This window comes from Canis lupus, chromosome 30 (assembly GCF_003254725.2).
Source record: "Canis lupus dingo isolate Sandy chromosome 30, ASM325472v2, whole genome shotgun sequence".
Taxonomy (NCBI): domain Eukaryota; kingdom Metazoa; phylum Chordata; class Mammalia; order Carnivora; family Canidae; genus Canis; species Canis lupus.
In genome coordinates, this window is record NC_064272.1 from 40,024,380 (window position 1) to 40,037,169 (window position 12,790).

The 12,790-nt window shown below is 42.0% G+C and overlaps 1 protein-coding gene and 1 non-coding gene across 14 annotated transcripts in view; both read left to right on the forward strand.

The window, feature by feature from the left end:
• Positions 1-12,790, forward strand: part of SCAPER (S-phase cyclin A associated protein in the ER) — a 435,057-nt gene that overhangs the window by 383,889 nt on the left and 38,378 nt on the right. The window lies entirely within an intron of this gene.
• Positions 4,111-4,216, forward strand: LOC112676225 (U6 spliceosomal RNA). The gene has a single exon (XR_003146394.1). It is a non-coding gene; the product is annotated as a U6 spliceosomal RNA (small nuclear RNA).

Sequence of the window (12,790 nt, forward strand, 5' to 3'; positions counted from 1 at the left end):
TTTTACTCTGTGTGTGACGGGAAGCCACTCGCGGATATTAAGCCAGAGGGTGGCAAGATCTGATTACTTAAAAAGTAAAAATATTAGGTTTCCTCTGTGAGGAATAGATCGGAGGTGCAAGGCTGGAAGCAGCAAAGATCCGTCAGGAGGGCACTGCTGTCCTCACGCAGCCCCGATACGACCGTTTTGCCTCTCAGTTGCTCACCCAGCAGAAGCAATTGCCTTCGCTTGGCCACACGGCAGGGCCCCGGGCAGGGCTCCTGCAGCCTATCTGCCAAATTCTGAAGATAGGGGAAGCCAAAACATGCGCAAGCTTAGCCAAAATCAGCACAAGGCCCTCCTGCTTACGGTGACTATGAGGAAGCTGGAGTTAGGAGATCGGAAACGTCCTGCCGGAGAGGCCTGTTGGGACAGCAGCCCTAGCCCGCGGGTCCGAGCTGCAGAACTGGAGCCTGTCGCCAGCCACCCAGAGCCGCATCCTCCCCTCCCAGCTCCTCCCTGCCCTTCCTTCCCTCCACCTGTGGTTGAGGCCGTCACCTCTGCAGCTGCCACTTTCTTGGGCCTCCATTCAGGCCTCCATTCAGGCCTCTGCCAGAACCCGGTTTCTTCTTAGTGCCTCACCCTCTCCCTCCTGTTCCCATGGGTGTCCCGGCCTTCCTCTTTCTCCAGCCTCTTCCAGGTTGTTGATTCTAAACAGCAAGAATGTCCATCTCTTCTCATCATCTATTACTTCTCCTCCCAGAAAGGCTGCTTCTCAGAAGCCCCCCTTTTCAGCAGTTCAGCTGAAACTCATCATCAGGCACTTTGGGAATCCTCCCAAGTATTAGCCAGCCTCACCCTACTTGATAATCTTACTTTTTAACCGTCCCTATTTTTTTTTTCTCTTCTCTAACCAAATGTCCAGATATCCTAAATGCTCACACACACATCTTTCCCACCTTCAGTTTTCTCTTCCTCTCACATCTGCACCAAGCCATCCACATTCCCTTCGGTGGGGCTCACAATTAGATCTGCATTAAACAACCTATAGGGCGTGTGTGTGTGTGTGTGTATGTGTGTGTGTGTGCGCGCACGTGCACGCACGCACAGGAGGGTGTAATTTTCAAAGTAGATTCGCAGCTATTATAACATCCTAGGACTGAACAGAATCTTAGACATCATTGTGTTCCATGCCCAGCTGACGTTTGAGTACCCTCTGCCACTTGGATGGGTGTGATCCCCCACTTTTTCCAGAATAGGGAAGAATATAATACCTCCCCAAAATCCCATTGAACTTTGGAATGTCCTAATTGTTGGAAAGATTTTCATGAGTTTATCTAATACCTGCTTTCAGATAATGTCTCTTCTCTAGGGTCATAAGTAACAACAGAACACTTCTTCAGTTTGAAAATGACTTACAGCCTCTAGTTCTGAGGTGAATTTCCAAATCCTTCAAATATTCCTCAGATGACACTGTTCCCAAATACTTATACCACATAAGTCACTTTCCTAGAGAACTTTCTGGTACAAAAGTGTCCTGAATGTAGTATGGTACCATTGCTGGACCCAGTACTTCCAGGGTAGTGGAGCAGGACTAAACTTTTCTGGCTATGTACATTGTGCTCCTATTAATTCAGCCAAAATTGAGTTGTATTCATTGATAAACAACTCTCTACTGGTTTGAACTGTTAGGCAGGTAATTTGCTAAGCCTTCTTCCCCAGCTTATCACTGTGAGCTGTATCCCAGCCCCCATCACATAGCTTCTTCTTGTTATAAACATATACGATTAGTTTTTATAAAAATCTAAAAATAGGATATAACATTCATTTCTATAAATTCCATCCTTTTTTCAGTTCTCATTTATTTTTTAAACTTTTTTAATAATTACTTCCTTTCTCTTGAAGCTATCTTCACTTTGCTTCTAAGACACCACATCTTCCTCCTACCCCATGGGTTCCTCTGTTTTAGTTTCCTTTGCTGTTTTCTTATCTCCCCAACTTTTAAATGTTTACATATCCCAAGATTCAATCCTCAAACCACTATCTGTGTTCACTTACTGGATGAGCTCCTGACTTTAAATACCGTGTACATACGTGTTGATGACTCCCATATACCTCAAGCCCAACCACTCTTCTGACCTTAGACTTGTTTATTTAATCAGTCATTCACAAATGTTCATTGTGTGGCTATGTGTCAGACCACTGTTCTAAGCCCTAGAGACAAAACTGACAAAAATAGCTAACCTTGGTAAGCTCATTTTATCCAATTTCCAATTCATTATCTCCACTTAGAGGTCTAATAAGCATCTTGAATTCAGCAAGCTTAAAGCTGAACTCCTGGTTTTCCTCCCAAGACATGCTCTATCCACTGCTTTCCCCATTTCTTTTTTTTTTTTAAGATCTTATTTATTCATTAGAGACAGAGAGAGAGAGAGAGAGAGAGAGAGAAAGAGAGGCAGAGACACAGGCGGAGGGGAAGCAGGCTCCATGCAGGGAGCCCGACTTGAGATTCGATCCCAGGTCTCCAGGATCACGCCCTGGGCCGAATGTGGCACTAAGCCGCTGAGCCACCCAGGCTGCCCTGCCTTCCCCATTTCTGTAAATGGCAGCCACATTCTTCCTGTTATTCAGGTCAGAATCCACCGAGCCATTTTTTTTTTACTCTTCTTTCTCTCACACCTACATCCAATCTATTAGGAAACCCTGTTGGCTTTCCTGCACTTCTCACCACATTCATAGCTACCAGCCTAATTCATCCACCATGATCTCGTCTTGAATAATTCAAACAGCCTCCTAATTGGCCTCCCTGCTTCTGCCTTGGCTCTTCTAAAAGCTTTTCAACCAATTAGCTATAGTGATTATCTTTAAGCCAAAGTCAGATACGTCACTCCTCTGCCCAGAACCTTACAATGGCTTTCATTCTCATTCAGTGAGATCCATAATGTCCTTACAGTGCTCTGTAAGACCCTATCTGATCTTCCTTACCTCTCTGACCTCATCTCCTATTGTTCGTCCACTCACTCAATCTGCTAGAGCCACAGTGGCCTTGCTGTTTCTTGAATATGTCCTGCATGTTCCTGACTCCAGGACTTGAGACTCGCTGCTTTTCTATCTAAAACAGCCTGGTCTCAGATATCCTCATGGCTTCCTTCCTCACTTTCTGTAGAACTCTGCTTACTTAACACCTTAGAAAGAGCTTCCCAACCACTCCGTATAAAATAGTATTACACATTGACCTACTTCTTTATCCCTGGCCATGTCCCGTGCTCTCTGTAGCACTTTGCACACCTGACATACTACATATTACATATATTGTGTATTTTTTCCTTATGTCTTCCTACACTAAAATGTAAGCTTTATCAGGTAAAGGGCATAGATTTTACTGCTGAATCCTAGTGCTTTGAGTAGTGCTTGTCATAGAATAGGTCTTCAACAAATATTTATTGAATAAATGAATGAATCGTGAGTAACTAGTCCTATTGTGGTGGGCAGAAAAAATGCCTCTCCTGAACACTACCCAACAAAAATAAAATACACATTCTTCTCAAGTATACTTGGGATATGTTCCAGGATAGACTGTCTGTTAGGCTGAAGATGAAGTCTCAGGAGATTTAAAAAGACAAAGTATCTTCTCCAACCATAACAGGACAAAGGTAGAAATTAATAACAGAAGTAAAATTGAAATATCCACAAATTTGTGGAAATTAAACAACACATTCTTAAACAACAAATGGATTGAAGAAAAACTCACAAGGAAAACTAGAAAATACTTAAAGATGAAAATGAAAACACAGCATATTAAAACTTATAAGACACAGTAAAATCACTGCTAAGGAGGAAGTATACAACTGTAAACATTTACATTGAAAAATAAGAAATAAATCAACAACCTAACTATACAACTTAAGCATCTAGAGAAAAAAGAACAAACTAAATTCAAAGCTAGCAGAAGGAAGAAAATAAAGATTATAGCAGGGATCAACGAAATAGAGAATAAAATAACACTAGAGAAAAATCAATGAAACCAAAGTTTGAGTTCTTTGAAAAGAGCCACAGCATTGACAAACCTTAAACCAGATGAAGTGAAAAAGAGAAAAGACTCAAATTACTAAACTCAGAAATGAAAATGGGGCACTCGTTCTGACAGCACATACACTAAAACTGGAACAATACAGAGAAGATTAGCCGGCCCCTGCACAAGGATCACACTCAGATTCTTGAAATCTTCTATGTTTTCTGTAGTTATAATATAAGATCGTATACTTGAATTGTACTGAGAGCATAAACTTTAAGCATTCTACCACCAAAAAAAAAAAAAGATAACCATGTAAAGTAATGGATGTCTTACCTTTACTGTGAGAATCATTTCAGTGAATCCATTTTTTTTTTATTTTTTTTTTATTTATGATAGTCACAGAGAGAGAGAGAGGCAGAGTCATAGGCAGAGGGAGAAGCAGGCTCCATGCACCGGGAGCCCGACGTGGGACTCCATCCCGGGTCCCCAGGATTGCGCCCTGGGCTGAAGGCAGGCGCCAAACCACTGTGCCACCCAGGGATCCCCTCAGTGAATCCATTTATCAAATCATCATGTTGTACACTTTGAATAAGTTATAATTTTGTCAGTTATACCTGAATAAAGGTGAGGGAAGAAAAGATATGAAAGTGGGGGGCACCTGGGTGGCTCAGCAGTTTGGTGCCTGCCTTCAGCCCAGGGCATGGTCCTAGGGTCCCGGGATCGAGTCCCACATCAGGCTCCCTGCATGGAGCCTGCTCCTCCCTCTGCCTGTGTCTGTGCCTCTCTCTGTGTCTCTCATGAATAAATAAATAAATAAATAAAATATTTTTTTAAAAGAGAAGTTATGAAAGTGGAAATATTACTATGGATTCCACAGAAATAAAAAAGGATTATAAGAGAGTGCTATTAACAATATATGCCAACAAATTGGATAACCTAGATGAAGTGGATAAGTTTCTAGAAACAAAATACCTACCAAGACTAAATCAGAAAAAAATAGAAAATCTGTATAGACCTATATAATTAGTAAGGAGATTGAATCAGTAATCAAAAATGTTCAAGGAAAGCCCTGGAGCTGATGGCTTCAGTAGTGAATTCTACCAAATATTTAAAGAACTAACACCAATCTTTCTCAAGTTTTTTCCAAAAAAATTGAAGGAAAGAGAACACTTTGTAACTCATTCTTTGAGGCCAGCATTACCCTGAAACCAAAGCCAGACAAAGACACTACAAAGAGAGAAAATCACAGACTGATATCCCTTATGAACATTGATATAAAAATGCTCAACAAAACTACCAAACCAAATGTAGCAGCCTAGTGAAAGGATTATACATCATGACAAGTGGTATTTATTCCTGGAATCCAAAAAGGGTTCAACGCATGAACATCAGTCATTGTAATTAGACCACACTAACAGAATGACTGGAAACAAAAATGCATGATCATCTCAGTTGATACAGAAAAAAGCATCTGACAAAATTCAAACACTCTTTTGTTATAAAAACACTTGGGGCACCTGGATGGCTCTTTCAGTTAAGCGTCTGACTCTTGCTTTTGGCTCAGGTTATGATCTCAGGGTTGTAAGATCGAGTCCCACACTGGGCTCCATGATCAGCGTGCAGTCTGCTTGAGAGATTCTCTCTTTCTCCTTTGCCACCACTCCTGCTCATGCACACACACACTGCCCCCCAAATAAATAAAATCTTTAAAATAATTTTTAATGGCACTCAAAAAGCTTGGAATAGAAAGACAGTACCTCCACATAATAAAAATCATATATAAAAAACCCACAGGAAACATCATAGTGATGGTTAAAGACTAGAAGCTTTCCTCTAAGATCAGGAACAAGGCAAGGATGCCCACTTCTATTCAACATAGTACTGGAATTTCTAGCCAAAGCAATTAGGCAACAAAAGGAAATAAAAGGCATCCAAATCAGAAGTGAAGTAGTAAAGAATTATCTCAGTTTGTAAATGATATGATCTTATATGTAGAAAACACTAAAGATTTCACACCAAAAAAAAAAAGAAAGAAAAACCTGTTAAAACTAATAAACGAATTTGGCAAAATAGGAGAATATAAAGCCAGGGCAGAAAAAGCAGTTGCATTTTTATACATTAACAATGAACAATCTCAAAAAGGAAATTATGAAAATTAGTCCATTCACAATAGCATCAAAGAAATAAAAACTTATGAATTAGTTTAACCAAAAAAGTGAAAGCCTAATACAGTGAAAAGTACAAAACCTTGCCAAAAGAAATTAAAGAAGGTATAAATAAATGGAAACACATTCCATATTCATGGATTGGAAGACAGTATTGTTGAGAAGTCATTACTCCCCAACACAGTCTGTATATTTTATATAATCTCTAACAAAATCTCTAAGACTTTTTTTTTTGCAGAAATAAAAAAGCTGATCCTAAAATTTATATGGAATCTGAAGGGACCCCAAATAGACCAAACAATCTTTAAAAAGAAGAACAAAGCTGGAGGACTCACATTTCCTGACTTCAAAACTTACTTCAAAGCCATAATAATCAAAACAGTGTGATACTGACAGACAGACATGTGTAACAATGGAACAAAATAGAGAGCCCAGAAATAAACCCTCACATATATGGACAAATGATTTTTGACAAGGGTACCAAGACCATTGGATGGGAAAGGACAATCTCTTCAACAAGTGGTGCTGGGGAAACTGAACATCCACATGCAAAAGGATGAAGGACACTTTCAAACACCATGACTTAAAATAACTCAAAGACCTAAAACTAATAAACTCAGCAGATAAGAGAGCAGAAGCTTCAGGATGTGGGATTTGGCAAAGATTTCTTGGATAGGACACTGAGACATAGGCAGTAAAAGAAAAAGTAGACAAATTGGATTTCATGAAAATGTTTTAAATTTATATGTCAAAAGACAGTATCAACACAGTAAAAAGGCAACCTGGAGAATAGGATAAAATATTTGCAAATTATATATCTGATAAGGAATTAATATCCAGAAACCATGGAAAACTCCTAAAACTCAACAACAAAAACAAAAACACTATTAAAAACTAGGCAACCAAAGATACAAATGTAGTGATATGAAGGGACCCCTGCACCCCAGTGTTAATAGTAGCAATGTCCACAACAGCCAAACTATGGAAAGAGCCCAGATGTCCATCGACAGATGAGTGGATAAAGAAGATGTGGGTGGCTCAGCAGTTGAGCATCTGCCTGTGGCTCAGGACGGACTACTACTCAGTCATCAAAAAAAAAAAAAAAAATGAAATCTTGCCATTTGCAATGGCATGGATGGAACTAGAGGGTATTATGCTGGGTGAAATAAGTCCATCAGAGAAACACAATTATGATCTCACTCATATGTGGAATTAAGAAACAAAACAGAAGATCATAGGGGAAGAAAGGAAAAAATAAAACAAGATGAAATCAGTGAGGGAGACAAACTGTAAGAGACTTAATCATAGGAAACAAACTGAGGGTCACTGGAGGGGAAGTGGGTGGGATGGGTGATGGACATTAAGGAGGGCATGTGATGTCAAGAGCACTGGGTATTATATACAACTGATGAGTTACTGATCTCTACCTCTGCAACCAATAGTAAATTATATGTTAATTAAATTTAAATTTTAAAAATGGGCAAAATACTTAAATAGGCATTTCTCCAAAGAAAATACACAAATGCTCAATAAGCCCATGAAATGAAGTTTAACATTACTGGCAGTAGGGAAATGCAAATAAAAACTATAGTTTTTAAATACCACCTCATATCCATTAGGATGGCTACTATCAGAAAGACAATAGCAAGTGTTGGTGAGGATGTGGAGAAATTTGAACACTTGTGTATTGTTGGTGTGAATGTAAATGATATAGCTGCTATGGAAAACATGGCAGTTCCTCAAAAAATTAGAAATAGAATTACCATATGATCCAACAATTCCTTTTTTTTTTTTTTTAAGATTTTAGTTATTTACTTATTTATTCATGAGACACAGAGAGAGAGAGAGGCAGAGACACAGACAGAGGGAGAAGCAGGCTCCATGCAGGGAGCCCGATACGGGACTCGAACCCGGACTCCAGGATCACGCCCTGGGCCGAAGGCAGACGCTCAACCGCTGAGCCACCTAGGCGTCCCATGATCTAACAATTCTACTTCTGAGTATATATCTGAAAGAATTGGAAACAGCATTTTAAAGAAGTATTTGTATGCCTGAGTTCATAGAAGCATTATTTACAGTAGCAAAAACAGAAGCAACCCAAGTGTTCATCAGTGGATGACTGGATACATAAAAAGTGGTGTATACATACAATGAAGTATTATTCGGCCTTAAAAATAGGGAAATGGTTAAATATTCTATATCATGGTTAAACTTTGAGGAGACATTATGCTAAGTTAAATAAGCCAATCACAAAAAACTAAATCTTCTGTTATGATTCCACTTACGTGAAGTACTTAGTCATAGAGACAGAAAGTAGCATGTTGGTTGCCAGCAGAAGGGGGAGTGGGGAGGTATTGTTTAATGCGCATAGAGTTTCAGTTTTACATGATGTAAGAGTTATGGGGAGGGTTGATGGTGAGGTTGCACATTATTATGAATATATTTATTGCCAACAAACTGCACACCTAAAATAAGATGGTAAATTTTACTATATATATATTTTAACACAAAAAAATTGGGGAAAAGAATAGTGCCCTGCCAAAGATATCTATACCCTAATCCCCAAAAACTGTAAATGTTTTTACATGTAAATTATCTCACATGGCAAAAGAGATTTTGCAAAAATTAAGGATCTTGAGATGGGAAAGATCATCCTGGTTTATCCAGGTGGACCCAATGTAATACAGAGTTCCTTGTAAGTGAGAGAGGGAAGCGGGAAAGTGAGCATTAGAGGGACTCGCTGGTGTTCTGCTGCTGACTGAAGATGGAGAAGGGGCCCCGGGCCACGGAACGCGTTTGTAGTCCAGTAGCTGTGAAAGGCAAGGAAAGAAATTCTCTCCTGCAGCCTCTAGAAGGAACACAGCTCTGAACGCCTGATTTTAGCCCAGTGAGACTTACTTTGGATTCTGACCTCGCAAACTATAAGAGAATAAATGTGTATTGCTCTGAGCCACTAGCTTGTGATGTTCCATCAGCAGGACGACCTGATACACGTGTCTGCCCCTATGTAGGCTATCTAGGACAGGGGCCCAGTCCTCCTTGGCTGCACACGTCACAGTGGTCACTTCATGGAGCACAGGTACTTTGGCTTTTCAAATGGAGAGTATCTGACAGATGATGATCATCATGACCCTGGTGCTCACCTGGTGCTCGCCTGATGAACGATACCGCTGGTTGTAGGTCAGCCCCACACTGCACTACCTCTAAAACAACAATTCACTTTTTATTTTTTCTATTTTTTTTAATTTTTATTTATTTATTTATGATAGTCACAGAGAGAGAGAGAGAGAAAGAGAGAGGGAGAGACACAGGCAGAGGGAGAAGCAGGCTCCATGCAGGGAGCCGGATGTGGGATTCGATCCTGGGTCTCCAGGATCGCGCCCTGGGCCAAAGGCAGGCGCCAAACTGCTGCGCCACCCAGGGATCCCACAATTCACTTTTTAAACAGTAAAGTTTACATCCATCCCTGGGAGAGACAGTGGCTTAATCCCACCCACTCCCAACAGTGTGCAGCCCATTGACTGAAATGGAAAGTTCTCTCAGGATACCTGGGGATTTCAGACCTGAAGAAACAAACAGAACCCAAATCCAAGATAGAGCAGTCTAGAAGATCACTGGCACTGAAGGAGACCAAGGTTGATGTTACCAAGCCAGAAAAATGGGGGCGAGGCAAAAGAGAGAAAACCAGCCAGGAACAAAGGGGAAAAAGGCCTATAGTATCTGGGACTGTTACTGCTGCTTTTTGGGGCCAACTAAAACCTGGTATGTACGTGGTTTATAAAATACTGAAGATGGAATGGATGGCAATTGATTCAGGCCCACAGAAATCACTGCTTTTTTCACACATCTGTACTTTCCTTTAAGGCAGGGTAGGGTTTTCAGGTCCTGTGCAGGAGTACTGATGGTCCACTTAGAGTTTTTCCTAATTGAATCTGGCTTTTAATGAACAGAACTTGATATACACTAAGATCTCTAGTTCTAGAGAACAAACAAAAACACTTTAAAATTCAGTAAAATTGAGATATCAGAATGTATGTAATATATAAAATTTCAGATCTGAGTTTTCATATCTTCCATGTATTTTTAAAAGAAAGTTTTGTAACTTATGTCTGATATGAATGAGGCCTTTTACATTTTTATTATAAACATTTGGGCTTAAAGTGATTGTAACTGGCAGTTAAGAACAACAGGAGCCAGTGCCCTGTTCATGGACAAATTATCTGTATTTCAGACTAAATCAAAAGTAAACATTGCCTAAAGTCCTTTCAGGTCTACATTAGTTCTGTGCAAGCCAAATGCACTAGACAAGCCCTCTGCCTTCCCCTTGGTCCTGTGGATTCTATGGGCTCACTTTAAAATTAATAGTCTTAATTAGCTAAAAGGCAGCCTAGTATACAATAGGAGAAGATATTTGCAAATGACATATTGGTTAAAGGGCTAGTATCCAAAATCTATAAAGAAATTATCAAACTCAACACCCCAAAAAATAATTTAGTCAAAAAATGGGGAGAAGACTTGAATAGACGTTTTTCCAAAGAACACATCCAGACGGCTAACAAACACATGAAAACATGCTCCACATCACTCATCATCAGGGAAACGCAAATCAAAACCACAGTGAGATACCACCTCGCACCTGTCAGAATGGTTAAAATTAACAACACAAGAAAAAACAGGCGTTGGCAAGGATGCAGAAAAAGGGGTGTGACCCTCTTGCGTTGTTGGTGGGAATGCAGACTGGTGTGGCCACCCTGGAGAACAGTATGGAGATTCCTCCAAAAGTGAAAGATACAACTACCCAACGGTCCAGTAATTGGACTACTAGGTATTTACCCAGAGGATACAGAAATACTGATTTGAAGGGTACATACTCCCCGATGTTGATAGCATTCTCAACAGTGGGCACACTATGGAAAGGGTGCAATCGTCCTTAGACTGATGAATATGGATAAAGACGCTGCGGTGTATACGCACCCCGGAGTATTGCTCAGCCATCAGAAAGAATGTAGTCTTGCCGTGCACCGTGATGTGGATGGAGCTACAGTATATGATGCTATAAGGGAAATAAGTCAGAGAAAGACAAATACCATGTGATTTCACTCATATAGTATTTAAGTAAAAACAAAAACGATGAACCTATGGGAGGGGTTAAAAGAAAGGGAAACAAACCATAAGAGACTCTTAACAATAGAGAACAAACTGGTGATGGAGAAGGAGTTGGATGGCGGATGGGGATTAAGGAGCATACTTGTGGGAAGCACTGGGTGTGGTATGTAAGTGATGAGTCACTGAATTCTCCTGAAGCCAGTATTACTGCACTGTGTGTTAACTAGGATTTAAATAAAAATTTGGAAAAAAGTGGTCTTTTCTATGAAGCACTATTGTATCCATTTTGAACCATTTACACATTTAAGTTATTGAATGATTATTTAATTCATTTTTCTGAATCAATATTTTTATTTCATCAGGAGAATATAGCAAAGTATCCTAGATTGTGCTGTTATATAGTTTGTGATTAGTATTTTTCTAAATAATGGGATGAGATGGAGAGAGGAAGAAGGAAACAGTCTGATGACCTTCACTTTTTTTTATTTGCACTTACTCTTTTGAAGAAGTAATAGCAGTGAATTCATGTCATTTAAACGTCTAGAAAGATTGGGGATCCCCAGGTGGCTCAACGATTTGGCCCCTGCCTTTGGCCCAGGGCATGACCCTGGAGACCCGGGATCGAGCCCCACATCGGGCTCCCTGCATGGAGCCTGCTGCTCCCTCTGCCTGCGTCTCTGCCCCTCTCTCTGTGTGTCTGTCTCTGTCTCTGTCTCTGTCTCTCTGCGTCTCTCATGCATAAATAAATAAAATCTTAAAACAAACGTAGGGAAGAGTACCGGAAAGGAGGACACAGAGCAGGGACCTGTCCCTTGTCTTCCTGGGGGAGCGGCCAGTGTGGGCCCTCGCCTGCAGCCCCCGGGCCACCCCCGCCTGGAGGGGCCTCGGCCGCTGGCTCGTCCCTGCCGGGCGCCGGCACCTACCCGGCCTCCTCCCCTGGGCGCGGAGAGCCGGAGAGCCGCGCCTGGAGCCAGCGATGAACCCCGGGCGGCAAAGTGAATCTAAGTCCCAAAAAAGAGAGAGGTCGTTGCTCAGAGAAATCAGGGTTCAGTTTCAGGGAAGAACGGGGGGGCAGAGCGTGGCGGCCGCGTTGGCACAGCTGCGGGCTCCGGCCGCGGGGCTGCGTGGGGCCTGGGTGGGGGCCCTGCTGCCTTCACTCCGGGACCCCCAGGACCCCCCAGGCCCCTGGCGGTGGAACCGCGCTCCTGAGGCCTGCGGGCCCCCCGCGTCCCCGCCACCCCTCAAGGTCCCCGTCGCGGATCCGGGCGGGAAGCTCTGGTGTCTCTACCCCGGTCCCTGGAGGTCTCCTGGGCTCTGTCCGTGTGTCCAGCCCCGGAATCTAAACGAGGAGCACCTGCTAGGCCTCAGGGAAGGAGGGGGCCAGCCACAGGTGCTCACCGCCCAGGGGTGCAGGGAGGCGGCCGCGCCCCCCCCCCCCAGGTGTCTTGTTCCCTCCCCCACAGCTCGGCTGGTCGCCCTCTAAGGCCTGCTCCGCTCACTCCATTTACCTCTAACATCCCTCGGG